Source organism: Bombus fervidus, chromosome 8 (genome assembly GCF_041682495.2).
Source record: "Bombus fervidus isolate BK054 chromosome 8, iyBomFerv1, whole genome shotgun sequence".
In the NCBI taxonomy this organism is placed as follows: domain Eukaryota; kingdom Metazoa; phylum Arthropoda; class Insecta; order Hymenoptera; family Apidae; genus Bombus; species Bombus fervidus.
In genome coordinates, this window is record NC_091524.1 from 12,284,113 (window position 1) to 12,305,038 (window position 20,926).

The 20,926-nt window shown below is 37.7% G+C and overlaps 1 protein-coding gene across 4 annotated transcripts in view; it reads left to right on the forward strand.

Moving 5' to 3' along the window:
* The window catches only part of LOC139989722 (rap guanine nucleotide exchange factor 2), a 251,725-nt gene that overhangs the window by 70,749 nt on the left and 160,050 nt on the right, over positions 1-20,926 (forward strand). The window contains exon 1 of one of the 4 annotated variants that reach the window (XM_072008248.1): positions 938-4,031. The exons of the other annotated variants lie outside the window; for them this stretch is intronic. The gene's annotated coding sequence lies outside the window, so the exon portion shown is untranslated. Of the gene's footprint in view, positions 1-937; positions 4,032-20,926 lie in introns of those variants that run through there. 4 annotated transcript variants of the gene reach the window in all.

Sequence of the window (20,926 nt, forward strand, 5' to 3'; positions counted from 1 at the left end):
ACAAGGAGGAATATAGAGAGTAACGTAGAGTGCAGTGGAGAGAGACGAAGTAAAATAGAGAGAGAGAGAGACACTTCGATCGCAGGGCTGTAGCAAGCATCGAAACTTTTGACTCCCTTGGTAGATAGATTTTCATTATTTCGTACCAAAGGGATTACGAGAAGTTTGATTCATAATGGAAAATGTTATTAATCTTTGAATATATAAGAGAATTTCGTATTAAGAAGGAAATTATTTTGAAAAGAATAATTCATTTAATCAAACGGAAATTTGTATCTGTGTAGTTATCGATTTTTAGGTTACATTTAACGATACAATTGCGGCAGCGAAAATTGTTTCGAGTAATTTTACAACACTTTCCGTTATTACAATCGCCCGAAGCAACAAATCTTAACATAGAAACGTGCGAACTTCCTCCCGATTCACAAAGAAAATATCTACTCTTAAACATTCTCCAGTCGAAACATCTAGTTCACCGTATAAATTAATTCCCAACAAGAATCTCTGTCAAAGAGAAATCTGAAGGAAATGTTCTTCCGATTATCTCGTCGCTAAATATTTCATTCTCAGTTCTTGATATTCGATAAATACCGAAACCATCTCTTTACGCGGTTTCAAATTTCCCTCTCGTTTGAATCTCGTCGCATAAATCATCCGCCAGTCAACCCCTCTTCCACGCGATGCGATCGAAGTCACAGTTACCTCTCGATAACTAGATTTTTTAAAGGATCCTCCATCCCTGCACGTTTTACCATAACAAGAACCATGGACGGGACAAATAAAACTGAAAACGAACCCCCATCGATTTTCACGCCGGGGAACCCCCTCTATAGGCTGGCTCGCGTGGCACGCTCACGAGGGACACACCGGTGGCCACGAGACACTGGGTACAACACTGAAAGCGTACAAGAGAGAAAGAAGGGGGGCCTCACCTACCGAGAGAGACTCCAGTTCCAGTCTTCTCGAGTATATCGTGGTGGCTGGCGAGTGTTGCGATTAATACCGACTGCACCCGCGAATCGCATTCCAATCCCGGCGATTCCCATCCGCGTTTTCAGAAGAGCTACGTTACCACACATGGACATGTAGCGTGTGTTGGTTAAAAATCATAAACGGAACCGTATACGAAACGATATAAAAAAGAGAGGGAAAATGAAAAAGAAAGAATAATAGAACGATTCTGATAAAGTAAATGGAAAGTCGCGAATCGATCGATAGATTCTTCGTAAATGTTGAATTACCGCACATGGGAAATTAAAATCAACGTATAAAGCGCTATAAGAGGAAGAAAAATAAACGACGTTAAGGATTTTGATAAAATTAATCGAGAATCGAGAGGAATTGCGTTATCGCTCGTGGACGTGTAGCGCGTGTTCGTTAGAAATCGATATTTAAAAGGAAAAATAGGGAAGAGTAAATGATAAAAGGATTTGGCTAAAATAAATCCAGAACCGAGAGGTACCATGTATTGCACGTGTAGCGTATGTCGTTATAAATTGTCGTATACGAAACTTTGTAAGAATTAGAAAAATACGGAACCGAAAGAAGAAGAAGAATAAGAAGAGATAAAAAGTAAGAAGGTAAATCGAAAAAATAAACGGAATCGAAGTACGCGTCAAAATTGTCGCGTACAAGCACGAGAAGAGTGTGTTTATACAGCGTCTGTCCGATGGTCAGTAGTGCACGCGTGTTCACCGGTGTCTGTCATCCGATGCAGCGTGTCTTAACGATCGATTTTCGGGATAAGAAAGAAAAGAGCGTGGCCTTTCCGACACTGCACGTGCGCGCCGCCTTCTCTCTCGCTCTTCTGGCGGATCCTCTTTTCACAGCATTCGAGAGGCGTGAGTAAAACAACAACGGCGAGCGCGTACCCTTGGACCTCCGTACACGCACGTCGGATGCACTGGCTTCCTCGCACCTCGTCGCACTGACGCAATTGCCCTCCCGCTGGGCGAATCGTCGTCGATCTCGAAAGGCCGTCGTGTCTGCGTAAAGATCACGCACTGTTGTCCGTGAACCAGACAAGTCTTCTCCTCTGTATTCTTCCGAGTCGAGTTGATCGTTTAGTCTACGAAGACAGATTTGAGAAAATTTCCTTGGATTCCCTGAATCTTTGGATATCGTGGAAAATCGTTGACGTCGTATAGAAAGAAGGAAGATAGCGTAAAGAATCTGTGGACTATCGGTAGATTCTTCGAACTCTGTCAAATTGTGTGTGATCGATAGATTCTTCGAATTCCTCGAATCTTTGGATTATTGAGAAATGATTGTTCCCGACAAGATATAGTGGTGCGTCGTTCATAATTCCGTTTGATCCAGAGACATTCGACCGGCGAGAAGGTTTTACGTGCAGGATTCACCCTCCAGTCCATGAATCATCAACATCGTGGAAAATAAGAAAAGAGACGGATATCGATAGATTCTCTCTTCACGTTTCTATCGAAAGATATCGCGCAATCTAAACCGAGGACAACTATCCAAATTATTGAACGATTCTCGTAAAGAATTTACGGTGGAAAAGTCATTCGCGGGCCCGTTCTTACTTCGAGAGAAGATCGTTCGACGGTAGAAAGTCAATCCATCGATCTTCGCAACAAACTCTACGTCCATCCTATAGTGCAAAATCATTCCTTCTCCTACCCAACTATAGAAAGTGTTGGGTAAAAAGATCGAAATTACCAATGCACAGTGGATCGCCATTGAACAATTCGATCGGACAGGAACGGCCGAGAATCGGATAATCGCGTACATCGATCTTAAGGAGGATTTCACCGCTCGCCAAAAAGTGGCGCGTAGATCACTCCTTGAAGCGAGCTGACCGTGGAACTCGTTTGGAGTGGAGCGCGAGCTACGCATACCGAAATCCTGGGGGACCAGTGACCCGTGTGCAAAGGAAAACCGGAGCCAAGACGGGAGCACCCGAGCCTGTCCGTGGCACCCAAGCCTCTCGCCACAGCGCATCCAAGTCTGTCGCTGACCGCTCTGCCTACTTAGGAACCTGGAGTGTGGCATCGATGATTGCTTTTCGATCCACGACACGAGAACGAGTCTCGTAGAAGGCTTCTGCCTCCTCTTCGTCCGTGTTTACAAGAGCTCACGATTCACTATATACACGGCAAACTTGCCTATATCGCCTTTGAATAATTACCTGTTCGCTTTCACCTAAGAAGCGAGTCGAACTTTGCTCAGAGGGAACCGAAGGTATTCCATAATAAATCTAATAATCGAGCTAACGGCCCGTAGCTGATCGACGAGGGTGCGTCACACGAAGGGATCGTTCGTTTGCCAAAAGGAAACGCGTCTTCGTAGTTAACATTCCAAAGGGACCTTGAAGAGGATCGAACATTCGATTTGTACGGCAGATTGGATTGACGTAAACTGCCGGAGGATCGTCTTTCCAGGATAAAGTTGTCTGGGGATCAGACGCTGTAAAGTGGCACGGAATTTCGCGAAGTTGATACGCTTTCAACGAAAATCCAGAGTACGCAGAGGATTATCGGGAAGTATCGGAAAATTGGAGACGGTGAAAGTGGTGTTGGAATGGTTGAAAGTATCGTGAAAGATCGAGGATCTTGAAAACGAGTACCAGTGGAGAAAATATTGTAAGCAACGATAGTGAGAAAGATTCGGTGAGAAGAATTATGCGTATGGATTCCAGTGACTTGCCGTTGGATTTTGTTTGTGAGGATTAAATTTCGAATCTTCAATATCAAATAGCCGGATCTACGTAGAATATAAAAATCGTGGATCACTCGTACGAATCGTGAGAGTCTGGTGGTTATTCGAGTTTGTTGGTAATTGAGACGAAAAATAAGAAGGGTAGAGGGTTAGAACAAGTGGATGAACGTGACGATGTCGTTGGTGTGAAGAATTATTTAACTGATTAGCACGATCGCGTGATTCTCCAGCGTTTCGTTGGACCGTTTTAAAGACAAGGGAACAGCGAGGGAAAAAGCCGGCAAACTGGATGCTCCAGACGGTGCCTCGCCTTCCGCGCCCCCGCCTGACATTACTGTCACCCAGGATGACCGGTGAGAAGCCTTTAATTTAACTTTAACCATATTCTTTATCTCGCCACAATGCGAGACGTTGATGGGCCACCATCGTGTCGCTGCTGTGTTGAATTCTCGTGGTTTTACTCTGTCCGGTGTTTCGCTCGTGTTTCAACTTTTTGTGAATAGCCACGTCGTTGTAAATAATTGGGCAAGCTTTTGTGTGAACTGCTTAGTCACCTATAATTTCCAATTTTAAATTCTTCTTCACACTCCTAATGTTTAAATTCGTTATCATCCGTCATTACGTGTATAATGTTTTAGTTTATTTTCTTAATTCTGTTACGGTCTTCAAATTCGATATCCCTATTCGACTAGATCGCGCTGCGCGTATTTCTTTCGTTTATACGTTTCGCATGAGAATTCGATGGTAATTGCGTTATATAAAAGGAATTGATATATCTGTCTTCTTAAATGATAAATTAAGATAAAATTCACTTAATTTTTACTTGCCTTTCATTTACATTTTTTTTACATTTCTGAACAAGAAACGAGTCGAACGTCTATTCGGCCTGTTATGTTAATACAGAGAAACAGTTCGTAGAACAATTGGAATTAGTAAATTCTAAAGCGCTAATTGTGTTCTATGGTTATGCAAAACTACAGATCGTAATATAGATCCTTAGAAGATCATTCACATCCGTTCCCTCATAAATTATCATACCTTTAGCTGACTTCCTGGAAGGAAACTAATTCAGCGTCGTATAGATTTTAGATCGCCAGATAGATTATTATTCTTAAATAAGCTATTATTTTTATCCTCTTAACGTGTTCATTTCGTACGACGTGGATCCGACGCGTATTCTTAGATTATGTAACTATCGCTGAAACTGTGAAAAATTTCGTAATAATTTTTCTAATACAAGATATTTTGTGCAGATTTGTTACTAATATACGGTAGTAGTTAACGTGCAGGAAATCAGACAGGGGATCAGTAGCGAGCACGTTAAATATTCTTTAGCATCATGGTTCAAATAACGTTAGGATAAAATCACCGATGTGCATCCATAATTCAGAAAATGTCAGAAATATTTTCGATACAGTAGATTGACTTACCGTATTAATTTTATGGGTAACGATATTTCGATGACCTAGTTTATCCAATATTTGAACACCCACGTATTTTTAGTATTAAATCATATCGCTTTATAAAAAATTTTAATCACTAGGTTTTAATTTACTCGTTCGAACTGATCGAAGTAATTAGAAATTTCATACGAAGTAGCTTTTATTTTTGCTTTTCGATATTGCTATCTCGTAATCAAACTCGAGCGCATTCTCTACGAATTCTAAAATAATTATTTATTTTAATAAGGGTGCGCAGGCCTTTAATTTACGCTCGCAGTGAAATTCGAGAGTGCCAAATATGTATAATAATCACGGCGGAGAGTGGCAGATTATTAAAGCGAAAAGTAATAACCGTGTCAAGCGTAGGCTTTAATTCAGAAAGAAACGTGTTAGGTGATAGGGAAACGAGCAAAAACTTCTCGTTCGTGAACTGGTGCGTAATGGTAGGAAAGCAAAAAGCCCCTAGATCATTTTCCTCCCCGGTGATCGGATGGAAATATTTGCAAAGGAATTCTTGTGCAATAATTAAAGCTCGTATTTCATCCGGATCAAAGTGAAAGTCGCCTCGAAACATGTTAGTTTTATAAATCATTCCGAGTTTCATAAACTGACTTCTTTTGGCCACGTATTTCATTCTTCTTTCCTATTGTTTCCCTTTCTGTCCATTTTAACATTGTTCTCGATGTTAACTTATACAGAAATTTGCTAGTTTCTTCTTCATTTATCAATTTTAAGTAGAAATTTCGTATTTCTTAGATTTTTCATATAAAAATCTTTGCTTTTCGTGTACAGTTATTGCCAAAAGATTTCGACCACGATACAGAATCGTTATGTTGTGCAGAATGTGTGTATGTATAGAAATTTACCATCTTCCTTGCCTGTAATCATTCAGTATGCAATCAGTGTTCACGAAAGAAACTTAAAAAAATATTTGTACATTTTCCTTTATCTTCGTTCTCCGTCATTCTCAATAATTTCTCTCATCATTAGTTTCATCAAATTGCCAATAATTAATTACACAGGCCTTGACACAACATTAATAATCTCACAATCAATAATAATCGCGCAGAAAGGTCATCAAAAATGAACCAGACCTAACAAGAATTGCTACATCGTCCTCTGTTTTTCATTTCTTTCGAATTACGCGTAGTCGATATCATAATTATTAATACGACATTACGCAATCAACGATGATCAGACAAAAAAGAAAAAAAAATTCTCAGAAACTGACTACATCTTAACGAAAATATATGTAAGAAAAGGTTGAACGAAGGGAACAAGTGAGTCGGAAATAATTAAGCCAAAACAATATAAGTACGCCCACGGCTCGTATTCACGGGATGAACTTATACGAACGCAACGTGGTGCAATGCACGCGCATCCATTCATCAGAACAAACTGTACAAAACAACGTGCAGGGAGAACGCAATGGAATGTCGAAGCATTTCATGAATATTCAGGCACGTCGAAGCTTCGTGTGGAGTCGTCATCGAGCCTCGATCGGTCTCGATCAATCTTCTCGCATCGAACACAATTGACCTCCACGAGCTTTTGCAGTATTATCGATTGTCGAGGTTTTCGGCTGGCATTGTTGTTCCACGGCTGTCACGGGTGCGTGCACGTGACACGGCATTGTCAATAATACGCGTCACGTTTCAATCCCTGCTCCGATAAACAAGCGAGTCGATCCCATTACGAGGGAGCTTTGAGATCCGCTGAAAATCCAGTTCCAATGTCAATGTGTCCCGAAATCGAGAATGATCAAGCTTTCTGTCGTTCGTGATTGAAGCTCCAGACTGTTCGATGGTCGCGAATGCAAGATTCGTCCAAGCTTTTCCCTTTTTCCAATTCTCGAAGTAAAATTTATTTGTCAACTTTTACGACAGGAAGAATAATTTAAGTTAAGGGTGGTACAGCGGTTAAGAAATAGATCCAAAAAGTTAAATCCACTTATATTACATTTCCTATTATTTAATAAATTTTATAAAACTTGATAAAATATAGAACTTGATAAAAAAAAAAAAATGCTTCATGGGAAAATAAGACTGTGTGCCAATACCATTTGCAATTTTTTGTACGAAGATATCAGTTATAATATATCTTGTTATAGGAATATTTATTTAACAAACATTGTTCCATTTCTGCATATAATGAAAACAAAGATGAATAATGTATGTTTATGAGCAACATATATTTATAAACGTATGTCTGTCACTCGAGATGGCAGTATTTTAATACTAATTTAATAACACAACATTCGTGCAACTACGAAATTTCACGAATAATACATATACTACAAAAGTGTACATTAAGAGTTAATTTAATTTTGATTATTTTCGAGTTAGATGCGCCATCTCGATGATACCAGGAAGATTTTTCCGTGCGCATTTAATGCATCGAGACATCGTGTCGGTTCAATTTGAGTTTCTTCGCTGTGTTACGTAATCAGTTTTCACTCTGTTCTGCTGACACTTTGATGCAACTGTTTTCAAAGGAAGCTTTTATATAAAAGATTCACGTAATTCTCGAAGAAGAGAACAGGGCTGATTGTGCAACCTATTACAAGTTGACACGAGCAATCGATCGTCACCGTTTTGAAATCTTTTTGTCCATCTCGGGTTATTGCCTCGTCGACGATTGTTTTTATCGAAAGATTTTCAATGAATCAGGCAAATATTTGAGCATCTCATTCGTTAAAACCAACGATTAAATAATCATGTTTCGATCACAATAATATCTGTACAAAAAGATGTATTACACAATTTTGCTGTGGATTACGGATGTTTGCGCGTCTGTGTAATTTAAATGTACGACAGAATGTACATAATACGCAGAAAAATACAAAACATACAGAGTGAAATGCTTGTTATGGCAGAAAACGAAACAATTTTTCATTTAAGCTCAATTAAATTTCTTTAGCGTGTTTGGAAAAATGTGAACTTGTATAAACCCTCACAGTCTGTATATCACGGTCTGTATCACATTTAAATTAATACAAATAGGTTTTTCGGATTTTTTAAAAATATTCTCACTGCTGCTACGAAATCTACCGAAATTTTATACACGTGCGTATCTATTTGTTTTCATTATATCATATTAATTAAAAGCACGAATACAGTATAACTCAACCAAGTTTAATATGAGTTTCGAAGCATCCTCGTTTCATTTTCTCGAAAAAGATACACCACACCCTCCTGACGAAATGAAGAGCGATTTTTAATTACACGAATAAATACAGAAGAAAAGAACTCCCGTGGACGACGTTCTCAAATTGCAGGAAGAAATTGAATGTAGGTGGGGCCAATTCTATTTTCATTATTTCCACGTGGCATCCTCGATTTCCTATTTCGATAAAGGGTGCTGGCACCCTGTCGAGGGTTCCTGTCAGTTTTTATAATTAAATTTCTCTCGGGGAGGAAAGTTGGTCATGGAAGATACACCCTTGAGTGTTTCAACATCAGAATCCACGTTGCTTTTGACTGTATTTTAATGGCACCAATCTATCGACCATTCCTTTGATAACGTTTATAGAATAACTTATCGATTTCCTATTGGTCTCGAGAGCCGCCGTGTGTTTTACTTTATATCAACGTTTCGTGGCGACTTTAAAAAAAGAAAAAAATATAATTAAAAAAAAAACGTTGAAGCACGTGTTGCGTTGTGCACGAAAGAGAAAGGCGACAGAGTGTTTAATTTGCACAAGCGCAAGCTCTTTTTTCTCTGTTCGGCGTTGAACAACGAATAAATTTAACACGGACAATAATTAATAAGAAGATTTTGTTTCGCGCACGAGCACTTCCGTCACTGTTAACCTTATTTCACGTGTAATAGTCGTGTTACGCTTAATATCACGGTAATTAAGAAAATTTCTGCTAATTGTGAAAATGTGCTCCGGAAGGAAACGCACAGTGTTCGTTTGATAACAGGTTTTGTTAAACGAAAACACGTATGCTGACTGTTTCTCATAATAAAACGACTATACATGCATTTTTAATAACAGTTGTGTACACGTGTTTTTATCGTAGCAAAATTTTTGCGCTAGAAAGAAATACCCAACGTAGATTGGTTTTTCCGCAGTCGGGAGACTTGACATTAAATATTTTTCTCGACAGATATAATCTCGTGACGAAGGGACGCGATATATGTGTAGACGTGGCATAAAAAGGAAGAACGGAAAAACTGCAATATTGCATAATAAATTATGCGTCAAGTAAAAATACTGTTGCGTTTCGAACGATCGTTTCGAGTCACTGGATTTTTATTTTTATAAAATAACTAGTAGACACGGTGCACTGGAAATTATCGGTATGATCGTCGTTAGTGTAAGCGAAGAACGTCGTAAACGTTAAACATAGCGTTGTCTCGATGTTTCATTATTTTGCTTAAAGCATTTACGAAGGAATGTGATTACGTAATGCGAGAAACATTTGTCAGATCTGACACGTAAATGAAGAAAGATCCGACAAATGGAAGAAATACGTATGTTGAATTAACAACAATCGAGTATTTTATTACCAGTCCACTTATTATAAATTATTAAAAAAGCTTGAAAAATCGTATTTTATTTCTTTTTTCATGGGAGAAAATACTGCCTAATCAATTATAATAATCGTTTGATATGTTTAATAGAATATTTAATTTATTGACGAGTTTCCAGCAATCTTTTAAATCCAATACCATCTTTTTCTTATTGTAAATGCAAAAGAAATTAAAGTAGCTTTCTAACTACATTTTGATTGGTAATCCTTTCACTATCAACGCTATTTACACGTGAATCCAGAAATTATACAGACATTTCCTCTCTAGAAGGATGCATGTACCTTCTCTACTCTGTATATTTACAGGAAATTCAAAAAAAAAAAAAAAAAAAAAAGAACAAGATACATAGAATATATATAGCAAAATAAAATAGATAAAATAGAATATCGAAAATATAGTACGCGCTGTAACATTTAATAGATAAAGCAATTTTCTATTGAAATTCTACTTATTCATAAAACTATAAATTTGCATAAATATTCAAATAATAGTGTGGCTACCGTATCAAAGCAAGATCGTAAAGACGAACACAGTAGAACGATCTGTGGTGCAGCAGGCGAAAGTCGTGCCTTTAATTATTATCGGCCAACCCGACGGCAATTATGCTTCGACGTCCTGACCAGTCTTTCAGTCACCCCGACGCGACGGCGCTGATAAATTTTTAATCGGGCAAGCAAAGAGACGACTGGGGCTGCGACGCATCGGCTGTAGTCTCAGTCACCAATTTAGATTATGATCTTCGGCATTATACTGATAAAACGATAGGGTTCCCTGGATTCTCTAATAATAGTTGCGCGCGTTGTTGATCACACTGTATAAGGGGGTTCGTGGATACGTAGTGCCGCGTAAATGCGAAGGAGGGTTGTCGAGAAAACCTTGTTTGCCGTCAGCACGTGCTGTTCCACACCCTATCGATCTCTAACTAAATTAAATGGCTGGCGTACTATTGCTTAGACATCGAACGAGAAACGACACTCTCGCTCTATTCGCTACAGACGAAATCTTCAGAGAGAAGGATCCTCGTCCGTTAATTGTTCTGCTTGTGATACGATTTTGTCGATTTCTTGTCGATGATTGGATAACTCGTGGATTTTTATGCACTGTTATGAACAGAAGTACAGAAATGAAAACTATATATGAAATTTATTTCTGTCGTTAAAAATTATTATTTTATATATTGTAATCTGTGAACTTTTGCGTCTCTAAATGTATTAAAGGACAAACAAATTCTTATTATAAGATTTTATGTTTTACGAAGATGCCCACAATTTCTTTAATCCATAAAATACAAAGAAAATTCTCCTAGAACGAGCGCCTTCTGTCACATATAACCGAATACAAAAGACAAATATTTCAATATGTTAAGGGTAGACGCATTATGCCACCCTCCTCGTTCAGCCTTCACCCCAAACGGGAAACCTTAACCTTCTATAACATCATATGCCTTGGATGTTTTACGTATGTAACCTCATCCATATTTGACAAGACTTCTTCTGTTTACTTGTCAACGTCCCATCGTATTATGTAATCTGATTGTTCACTTATTAATATCTATTAACTTATAAATTATAACAAACTATATCGTACCATAGAAACGAGCCACCGATGCTTTCTACAAGTACAAAATAAGCTACGTTCTCTCGTGAAACTCTGAGAAACTCTAACGGATTTCTTGCCAAACTTAATTCGTTTACATTGACAAACCTAAAATAAGTTTCGATTTATAAATCGACGACACCGCCGAACAAACGTCCACTGGCAGTTACAAGAGCAAGTCGAGTCAGCTCGTAGCTCCAGCATTCCAGCGAGTCTGGAAACGCGGAAAATACCGTTGCCAGGAAACACGAGGGGAGAGAAAGAAAGAAAGGAGAGCTCGATTCCGCGAAGCCGCGTCGTAAAACGATCGAATCTCGAAAATTAGAAGCTTAGAAGAAATCGTTCGACGAGCGGCGTGCACCAGCACGGAATGTACTCGCTAGCCTTGGCTCGTAAGACGGGTTTCAGTATGCTCGCCACTGCATTTCGCTGGATGTACGCGGCTAACACGGTACGTGCTGCGAAATCCTGACCGAGATGCACGAGCATCGTCGATACTACGTTTCCTTTCTCGATGTATGTACACGCTATCGTTCATCAGCGCATATCGGAATATTTTGGTAGGTTTGTAGCAACAACGTGTGAATTGTACGAAAGCGTACGAATTAATAGGAGATTGATAATTGAAAGAAACATTTACAAGAATTTTCATGGAATCACTGGATCGTACGTTTAAATTGGATATTAAAGGCACAGCAATAATATGTTCTATTAGTTATTATACAGAATGATTCCAGTAACTGAGAAATGGTACTTTTGCCGATTTGCAGCAACGATACGTGAATTGTACCAAAGTATACGAATTAATGGGAAATTAACGATTGAAGAAATATTTGTAACATTTTTTGTTGAACCGCCAGATTATATTAATATACAACGCTCTTTATGGAACCATTAGACCATACATTTAAATTAGCTGTTAAAAGAAATGGCAACAATACACGTTACTACTTATTGTACGGAATGATTTCGAAATTAAGGTACAAGCAGAAAGGTGGCGATTTCCCGTGTAGAAATAAATCGAAAATGTGCTTCGCACTCGACAAAGAAAAGTTCGAAAACACGTGCGCTTTATGTAAATGAAGTTGTCTAATTTGTTCATTCGAAGCTTCGTTTTTGAGAACATGAAGTTCGACCATGTTTAGTTAAGGTACACGCGAACTTGGTACTCGACAAACTTTGAAATCCGATTTTCTCGAATACAAGGGCGTATTATAGCAACTTGGGGCAAGAACAAGTGTTCGAATACTTTTGAACGATAGTGTATTTCGCTATATCTTTCTCCTTCTGTCATCCATATGAAATTCCTCCCTTTTTCTCAGCGCCGTACTCGCGTTTCGACTTTTCGTGGTAACTTTGTTTCGCGACAGTAGGTCGAACTGTCGAAACACCGTCAACTATGAATAATGTATGTCAGGAGACGTAGTCTCCGTCGAAAATTCGATTTCGCCGTTGCGGTGGAATAAATTGCTTCTCCTCCTCTTTCTTTTTGCCTTCATCAACGGGTAATTTGCTCTCTTTTTACCAAGATAGTGTTAGAACGCTGGATAATGGAATTTGACGAAAAGAATTTTAAACTGTCTGACTCTTACTCTTGTATATTCGTGTGATTGTCGCGGAATATGTGATGATTTAAGAGAAGCGGGATTACGCGTAGCACATGGTAGTTCACCGACGTGTAGATAACAAAATTGCAAAGTACTTATCTTTCTTCGGTTTTCATAAATAGAAACTAAAGCAAACGGAAACAGACGAAAAGTTAAAAATTATTTATATATTTCATTAATTATTCATATACAAAATAGACGTACGATATATTTTGAAGCAAGAAATACATAACACGTATATGCTTCCTTTTTCTTCTAATTCTCTCGCCATGTTCATTCCTTTTGGGATGTGAACTTGACGTGACAGCTATCGTATGAAGCATCAATTTCCGCTAATAGCAATTTCTATAGTACCTATCATTCACTCTACCAGACATCATTTCGAGGAAACAGCCATATTTTTTTAAGCAGTTGACAGTAATTGAAAACTTAATTACAATATAAATTCCAAATAAAGGGAAAATTATATTATAATGAGAAATATTACGAATAAATGGACTATTTAATTAACATTTAATCATGAAAATAATCTACTTCTCATTGAACCAATTATAAAGTATCCATTACGCCAATCCAGATATCATAACAGCCGAAACTCACGTAACATTTCGAACCAAGTACGGTCTATCCGCAATGCAGAAACATTAGCTATCCGCATAAATCACACACACTATTGTACCACACTAAAAGCTGTAGAGAGAGGAACAGGGGTAATCGTGATTTCTGTACCGACATAATACCGTCGTCAAGATTCGATTTTTATTTAATTTCGTGGCGAGGTTAAGGTTACGTGGATCTCTTTCGGAAAATTCTATATCGGCTTTCAACAAGTGCGGCTGAATGAGATTTTAAAAGCGAGTAAAACGGGTGCACGTGGCCGCGTTCATTTCCGCGTGATGCCAATCCATTGGCACGTGAATCTCGTTTTCGCGGCTGCGTACCATAGTAAACCGAAATACACGGGTCAGAATTCCATAATTAAACAGGACGAGGCAAACGATATCCCTCGTTTCCACGCAGAACGTTCCATCGAATTAGTTTGCTACAATTTATTGTCGGTAATGTTATCGGTTACGCGGGTGTCTCAGTATTATTAATATTTTCGGATAACGTGTATCTGTCCGACCAATAATTCCATGCTGGAAATTAGCGAATTTGGATATACGGATTGTACGTTCCAGCTTTGACCTCGTTTTGAATTTAGTTTTCGGAGAGAATTTGATTCAACGTGTTTACCTCTGATTAGGTTTTGGTCATTATTTACAGCGCTATGTTTTAACGAATATTTTTCATTGAAAATCTGTCTCTTTCTGTATCGTAAAACGCTACTTGTATAAATGATTACATAAATTGTTACGAAAATATCTTCTTCAAAATTTCCTGCCTCTTATTTTGGCACTGTAGAAAGAAATATGTATAAATTTCGTACTATTCGCTAAACGTAGTCACTAAATAACTTGATCACGCGAGGAAGACAGACTGCTACTGCTTATTAAAATTAAACGCGTGGTATACGTTTTTTAACAAGCACTTATTTTCGAATAAAAAAATTCTAAAACGAATTTAAAAAATAAAACATGATTTAAATAAATCTGGTTAAATTAGATCACCGTGATAGGGTCCGAGTAAATGAATCAAAGTAAATAAAATTTAAAGTCTAATAAGTATCTCATCATAGCATTCTAACTTCGATCGAATTCCTGCAACAAAGCTTCTCATCGCGTGCATTAACCCGCGAGCAAAACCGCCACCAGCATCCACCCATTCTCGGTCAAAGATAGTCATAGCTGTAGGCCTTGTCCATTTCCAACCGCTATCGATACCTTATATAAATCCCGCAAAGACTTCTCTTTTTCCTCTCAGCGTTGGAATTCCAAGGAGCCGCAAATGTCTCGTAGAATCGATTCCAGTTGTCATATAGTAGGTGGAAGCGATATAACGAGGTCGTAAAATCGGTCAGTAGTTAAAGTTTACGAATTTGCTGATGTTACCAATTAATATTTATCTAGAGTTTCGCTCAAGACCCTACGATGTCAATTCGAAACTTACAGTTCTTGCTTCCTAGTACATCTACAAAAATTGTCTACTTGTGGAAGAAAATAATTATAATCCATTAACTTACTAACTTACATTCTGAAAACTTCGATTTTATGAAAGTAGAAATAAAAACTGACTAAAGTGCCTGCGAGTTAACTCCCAAATCGTTCCGTTGGATCCTAGATAACTGTACTAATTTACATCAGATTATTAAAATTTAGGGTATCTATTCATTTTGTATTTTACATTCTCCGCGATAGAGATTAGCGATACAAGTAAATTGAATTAAGAATTCTAAAATTATGTAATCTCAAACTCTTACAGTCTCCAACAGGCTAACGATATCAATTGAGTGTTAACACAAGTTGCAAACTTAATCCGCTTCGACCTTCACGATTTTACAACCTCGCTGTATCGCTTCCATCTACTATGTATATATATATATGTATCTTGATTCGATTTACTCTCTGGTAGCCACGTGGCCAAACGTCCTCGCGGTTTGCCAGCACGCAAGACACGAGGCTGTTCGCACGTGCCACGATTAACAGATGCAAGAACTCGTCTGATCGTCTCTCGGTATAACGGGGAGAAAAAATAAAAACGCCGGTTAAAAGGGGTGGGGGGTGTGGAATAAAAGTTGGCGGAGAAGAAGGGTCTTTAGACTCCATTGTTCGGCGTGATCGCGCCATTGCCGCGTTTATTATCCTTTGTACCGTGTCGAGGCTCGTTGCCAGAAGGCCCTCGGGATCGCCAAATTCGATGAAATGTTTGCAGCCACTTAGATCTGTAGCCTGTGTGCGATAGCACCCTTTCATCAAGGCAGATCTTTTGTAGGACCAGAGTGGCCTGCAACCGATTGCAAACATTCGTAGTTCCGCTCCAACCGGAAGGATTACATTGTTCTCGAGTGGAACGTGTCTGTCCTACCACCCTCTCAAATTCGTTGTTTCTTTGTTTCTTACTTCTGTTGTGGTTAATTCCTGTGCGATTTCACGCCGCATACGGAGATTCTCTTTCATTGTCGAATGAGAGGGACGTAGAAGAGATTGGAGTTATAGATATGTGAATTTTCCTGCGAACTTACAATTTTGAGAATATAATTGAAGAAGTAGAACCTTCATAGAAAATTGTTTTACTCGTTGACGTCTGGACATTTTATATATTTTTTCATATTACACGCATTCTCTGTAATTTTGCATTTTCAAATTTCCTATCAAAGCATAAAGATCTAGGGTTTATTCATAGGTATATTAGGACACTTACTGGTTGGATAGTTAAAAGTTTGGTTTTGAATAATTGCTCGGAGATTATTACTGCATCCGAAATCTTGTATCGAAGAGAATCTACTTACTCAAATATTCAAATAAAATAACACAATATAACATATATAGAATATACGTCCTCTTTCCTTCACCGCGATCGTAGGCCGCAATCTCGAAAGTTGGATCGGCAGCGTTTAACGAGCTAGATCGTATCTTTCCGGGAAAACGCGGTGGTTACTTTCGCTCATGAATAGATCGCGGATGTTTACACATTTATGGAAAATTTAAAGATGAAAAAATTCGCGGAATGCATACAACGTGCTAAGCTATATAAAATATTCAAAGTAGAGTGCTCATTGCAATATCTACCGACTGCACTGAATTATCATTTAAGATTCGTTTCTTTATTTATGTTCATAGAAATATGAATTTGCATAAACATCTGCAGTCTAGTCATGAATAATTGATCAGTAAATGCAATAATGCGATGTTTATTCTCGTTGATCCTCTTGTTTACTGTAGATATTTGTTAATAAATTTTATGCGGAAATGGTTAATCGTAACGGATGCGCAATGAATTTTTCTTCGTAAATGGAAAATTCATTTCATTGAAATTCATTCCATTAGAAATCTGCTGAATTACAGCCGACAGGACGGTTAATTATTTTTATTATTTTCGGCGACATAAAAATCCTTTCTATACATAGCGAATAGCATTTTATACATATCTATACTGAAACCGAGTGATCATTTTTCCCAACCACTTTTCACGAGATCGTATTTTCTATTCGCGTATGTGATCAAAATAGAAAATTCGCCAGGAGTAGCTCTTTGAAAACCGCGAAGAAAAATCACGGAGTACAGCGAATTATACTTCAAAGTGACACTGGCTGTTCCGGAAGCGGGGCCATCGTGTGGAAACCCCGTTTTCGCGGTCGTGCAGAAACTTTTTCACGGCAATTTGTCCACGGGGGTGGAAAACGAGCCGCTAGTCGAGTTTCGTGAGGACTGTGAAAACTTTTTTAATATAAGGATTCGGCCTGGCCTTCTCCTCGTGGCATCTGCACAGGGCTCGTTCACTTTTCGTCTAGTTATTTTGCATTCGAGCGAAACTTTCGTCGTCGTCGAATAAAACAACCGTCGGATTCTGGATCCATTTCAGAAGTCACCGGCCAAACGACGTAAAGTCGGGACAAACTTTTCAATGGTCACTTAATGGATTCTTTCTCTCTGGCTCGAAAGGACCATTCGGTTGCTCGACGTTAATTGTAGTAGGGATATATACAGGGTGTCTAAAAAGGAAGACGATATTTATATGGCATGATTCTAGACAGTAGGACAGCGAAGAGAGTCCATGTACAAAAATTGTTTCAGGCTTATTTTGTAAGTTAAAAGCAATTTTATTTTATGCTGAAAACACTTTTTTTTCTTCTGTTCGAGACGCTTGTAAAAGTGGAGTAGACGCAAGGAATTATTAGGTGTTACATATTAAGACGTTTAGATATTATAAAGATAAGATCTTACGTAAACGATGAATTTATATATTAAATGTTATAATAAGAGATAAACAGTATATATTTTTAGGAAATTATTAACAGCTTTAAGAACTTAATTTATTTTCCTATCTTAGATTAAGATAGATAAGGATCGCAGAATCTGAAATACGTAAAGAATGTTTAACGTCGTAATAAAAATCTTAGATATCTTTATGATGCTGGGATTAAATCTTTTCTCGTACATTTCTTGTTATTTGATTTCAGATTTTATTTTAGATTTTGTATCACGTATGAAGTTTCTCGAGCTTTGTGTTTAATTCACTCAAGACTTTTACAATAAGATTTAAGTTTCAGGAGTCGAAAGAGGCATCGTTTGATCCTTAACCTATCACGTACTTCTTGTAACTCGTACAAATGGCTTTCGCAAATTCTTAGCTCGTTATCTTACGTAAACCTACAATTCGATCAGTTAATTATTCGCTTGATCTAATATTACATCGTGTACGAAATCAAGATATATCCTGATACTAACGAATCGTAGCGTTGTATCAAGCTTTCCAAGCTACTTGGTTGCTGCTTCTTAATTGAAAAGGGTATAGCTTTCCAGGGAGAGAGAAAATACGCGACGGTAAAAAAAAAGAAATGAAAAGATTTCGTATTCAAAGAGCTCTTTGTCGGAACAGTCTACCCTGAGCCGTGCGTTTTACCCTTGGCAAGAACGCGAATACCACCAGTTGGACGAAAGTTTGCGTTTTTAATTAACCGGCTGCGGTCCCGCGCCCTTTTTCCACGGCTGGTAATAGCGAAATGGAACCTGTCAATCGAAATGCCGTATATTTCCGTGCAATTCCGCAAAAGTGTATTTTTAATAGCCCACTGATATATTTTTATACAAAGTCTTCTAAGAGTTGGAAAACTCGTTATATTCTTAAATAATGTTCTTCTCTGAAGCGAACTTTCGCGTAAGAAAGCCAACGCAGAATGGCGATAAAAATATAAATTTGAATTTTGATTTTCAAAGTAACATTCATGAGGAAACAAAGGGTCAATGCCTCCCTCAACGAACACTCTAAAAATCAAACGTACAATACGTCCAAGTAATTTCTCAAAAAGCAGTAATCACTGCTATTAACGAAAATATTTGAAGAAAAATTTAGTGAATTTTTTGAAGAGAGATCATATCCAATGAAATGCCACTCTTTCTTCATTCTCTTCTTCGAGTACTATTTCCAATGGCACGTTCAAATTACAATACTTATCCCACGAATGCACCGTATCTTCGTTTCTGATGGCCAGCTTTCAGAATTCAAAAATTACCCTTATAATGCACCCGGGATTGCAGTAATTCGTTTCATTCGGAAAATTATACCTCTACTTTACTTCCTTCAGCGGAATATCCGTTAGCCCGTGGACGTAGTAACACGTTGTTTTACTACATTCCTGCTATTTCATTACACGTCAATGCACTTCTTGCGGGATGAACGACGACAGTAACGATTCGACTGAATTTACCGATATTGGATATGAGGTTGTTCGTTCGAATTTTATGAAACGTCATGTATTTCTGTGTTGGATGTAATTAGCGTGTTCTATGAAATAAAAAATGCGAGGAAAATAAAGTAAAAATTCAATTTCAAGTTTTCACCACGCTGCTGATTTTTCTGTATAATCATACTTTCATGAGTATTCTATAATTAATTATTTATAAATTCCGTTATATCTGTCTTCATAGAAATCTTTCTATTCATATATTTTAATGTTATCGCTAGACAAATTGATCTTTTTACTATCTTATTCCTAAAATTTCAGATAAAATTGAGATTTTACACGTGTAAACGATTCCCGATTTATTCCTCAAAATTTTTATTAAATGTCATCCAACGATATTATATTTTCTTAATAGAATATATACTTCTATAAATGCTTACATGCGTTTTATGTTTGTAACATACACATCTTCATAAAAAATTATTCAATTTTTTTTTAGATACACGTATGCGCCCCATGTAGTGACAAAATTAACATCACCTAAAATAGAAGGTTGCCCACATGAGTGACACTGTCGCTCAATAAACCACCCATTACTTCAGACCCACATACTATACATTCAGTAAAATTATCACCATCAACTCCCACAGTTTTATTTTTCAATGTGTCCAAGCAGTTACAATCTACTTCAACTCGTATTTTCTATCCCACTTGCAATTTAATTCTCCTTTGTCCTTTTAACAAAGGCTTTGTGACACTGTTTAGTCGGTAGTAAAAGATGAATTAGTTTATTTTGTCCATGGAAGATGCGAAGCTATCTCAATATAAGTGCTCAAGTATCTTTAATGCCAGTACACGATAATATCTTTCGAAACTAAATGAGATTCAATGACGAAGGAATTATATTAATAATTACATTAATTGATGAATCTCAAAGGCAAAAATATTTTTAATCGATGAATTAACTCGATTTCATGAATTCAGAGACTACATAAAATAAAGCAGATATGATGTAGATATTTCGACAATGTAATATTTATAGCTTCTCATAAATTTAGTATATGCAGTTTCAATCGATGTTTAACTAACTTTCCTATCAAAAATAACAGCGGCTCTTTACCGACAATAATCTTTAACTCTCAAACCTCCAATTAAAAGAAATCTCTCTAACTACGATTTTTCATATTCACAAGGATCTAGTAGACTAGTTATAAGGAATTAAGACACGAAAGTACATCTCCGATATAAATTAATTCTCAAAGTTTCGATAAAGATAAAAATCTCTAATCAGTTATAATGTCTCGTTGTCACAAAGGACCGACTACAAGCTTAATTCAAAATTCGCACGTCATTACCGTGATAGCACTAATCCTCGAAATTCCCAAAGCGGCTTGTCAATTTCACGATAACGAGAGCACAATGTAGCGGCGCACAAAGCAAAAGTGCATCGAGGTGCAGCGAAACGGCCGATTGGCTCCAGAACCATCGCGAACGTTTTATAGCATATACATGCTGTATCTCGCAAGTACATACTATCTTCGTTGTTCTTCCACGCCTTGGTGTTGCCACGGTGCCTTTTACTTACCATCCGCTCGCCATTAGCATGAAACTCACAAACCAACGGAAAACCATCTTCCAAGTATCGCATTTGCACTGGTCGCGCTATTAATCCTGCTTTTCACTCTGTTTCACGTTCATCTTTGTCCATCTTTTTTCTCCTTTTTCTTTGTTGCACGATGGTTTCGTTGCACGAGAACGACCATCGTGAATGAGACTGGAAA